Genomic DNA, 2,712 nt, shown 5'->3' on the forward strand with positions numbered 1-2,712 from the left:
TAAGCAGTATAGTATATATATATCTATAAAAGTATACATAGATACATAGTTTATATATCTATAAAAGTATATCTATCTATATCTTAGTATATACATCTATAAAAGATACATGTGATAATATGTGTGTGTGTATATATATTTCTGAGATGCTTTTCACAAAATTAGTTTTCATAGTGACAACACCCAGAAAAAGGGGAAAAAACTATTAACTAGCCCTTTTTAGAAAAGATGAGAATAAAAATATGAGCAGCCTAAAGCTATATTACATACAACTGATAACAAAAGCGACACCACGTTTGTTGAAGCAGGTGGGAACTGCACAGTCTCGACATCGAGGCACATTTTTTCCACGCATTCAGTGGAAGTAAAAACTTGTCCCGTGCTGACCTCCTGTGGTACGTAAGGAATCTGCAGTCGCCAAAAATAGTAGCCAGAAGTCAAGAGCACGGCGAGGTCGGAGAAATAGCGATAGGCTGGTCCTCCATTGCCAGGCTGGGAAGGCAGGGAACACCAGGAGCACGTCCCAGAGGACACACATCCCACACCCCGTTAAACTTTGGTGTTTAACTCTCATGCACACAAAATCCTACATTTTACCCAATACTTAAACATGGTGAATGAATCAGGAAAAAACAGAGAAGGGTTGAGAAGGGTTGTTCTAAATTCCTTGCAAAGAAATACGAGCAGCTTTAGCTTGGAATCTTGTCCTTCATCCTTGCAGGTCTGAGGTGTGTTTGTGTCATCACCAACACTGAGTTATCTCACAGTGTACAAGGCATGGAGCATCCCTCTCTCACTACTTGTGGTTAAGACCATTTGACTAATTAATCTGTGGAAGGCCAAGTCTTTTGTCTCACTTCTGACACCTTTGCTGCTGTTCCATTCCCCACCAGTACGATGCACACCACAGCTGTGTCCAGGGAAGGTGACACACGTGCTCTCAGCTCAATATTCACTCCTCTATGGGCTTGCTCACATCATTCAAATCACTCATTCCATTTAGGCTGCAGAGGATCAGAAAATGAGTCAGTAAGGGGGAACCCAAATATATTTAACACCATCCCTCAGTGGTGAGCCCATTTAAGGTCACAGGAAGCAGACACTGCTCGCTCTGCCAGGAGTGAACTGTCAGAGCCTGAGGGCTGGGACAAGACCAGGATTATCATATAGACCAGGATTATCATATTCTTACCCCACCCTGCAGTCCAGTTGCACTAGGTACCCTTTCATTTTGGTACACCTGTACCTGTGCCACTAGGCCTGCTTCCCTGTCCCTGGGTACACCTCACCTACTCTCCAGAGGATGCAGGGCATTCCCTACCCTCACACACACAAGGCTCTGACCAACAGTGCCCACACCAGTGTTCAGTGAAAAGGGAGCTCTGAGTCCTGCCTCAGAAGAGAGAACAAATTTATTCCTTGCTCTTTAGTCACTGGCAGAAGCAGCACTGTGTGTAAAGCAGCCTTCCCAGGGCACCCTCTGAAACCAGAGCACACCGAGGATGCCTTCATCCTACCCCACAGCTGGAACTGCTGCTCAAACACAAACACAAAATCCTCCTAGCTGCAGATCCTGTGCTTTCAAGTCCCACCCCCACACACTGAGCAAGCCACCCCCAGAAATCACTGCCAGAAATGCTTTTAAGTCTTTTTCAGGCCATCCGCACACCTTCTAGCCATGGAAGAGGATAAACTGGCACTATTTTTGTTTCTCATTACTTCTCCCCTCTTCTCTGCCCTGGTGTCTATCAGCATCACCGCCTTGCTCCGTCGTGCCTGCAGTGTGAAGTCAGTGAAGTGGTGACTCACAGAACCAAGTTTAGCCTCAGATTTTAGCCAGGGCTGACCAGGCTTTCTGCAGTGCTGTAGGGCAGAGATTTCTGTTCGGAGACTTAAATGACATCCTCTTCAGAAAAGAGCTGGTTCCTTCCTTCTGGTCACAGACCTCTTGACCTATGAAACTAAACAGGATACAGAAAAAGGGAAGGAAGGAGGAAGGAAAATGTTTTTTACTTCCGTAGCTTTGGTAAAAAACAAAAATTCTCAAAATTATTTGTGAAATCCCACTCTCAGGCTGCTTCTTTCTCGAGTTCTCTTTTCTTTAAATATTTGTGTTTTCCCTCAGAATGGTGGTGAGGGGTTTTGGCATTTCAGGTTGAACTTTGACCATTTGGCTCGCTACATGTGCTCATTTTCTGCGCTCCTCCCCCTGCCAGCTTTGTTGCTTCCCAAAGGCAGCAGCAAAATGAGAAGTACAATCCCTCACTGAAGATGTTTCATATTTAGAACCGGCACTTTATGATGAGGACACATCCTGCACTGCACTGCTACCAGACATGTGGAGAGAGGCAGAGGGGGTATGGTGTCAGGGCAGGGGAACTAGAGAGCTATCAGAGGAAAGCAAGATGAAAGTGGAAGGGAAATGAAGTAAGTGGGTGATAAAATAATTCTGTTATATAGGAGCAAGCCAGAAGGATCAAAGGATCTCTTATATTTGCATTTTATCCTCATTTCTGTTTCTTGCCATTTCCTTCCTCTGCTGTATATTATTATCACCTCTATTATAAAACTTTCTGGTTGCTTGCAATTATCCCCCCTTTAATCTCATGCTAGGCTCTTCCTCTTTGATCCATGCCTTCTTGCCATATGAGTGATTGTGTGACTGCTGCATATATATGTAAAAACCTACATTCATTTCAACTTCATTTCCCC

Source organism: Melozone crissalis, unplaced genomic scaffold (genome assembly GCF_028551555.1).
Source record: "Melozone crissalis strain CALT ecotype California unplaced genomic scaffold, PUWL_Pcris_2 ptg000002l_1, whole genome shotgun sequence".
NCBI lineage: Eukaryota > Metazoa > Chordata > Aves > Passeriformes > Passerellidae > Melozone > Melozone crissalis.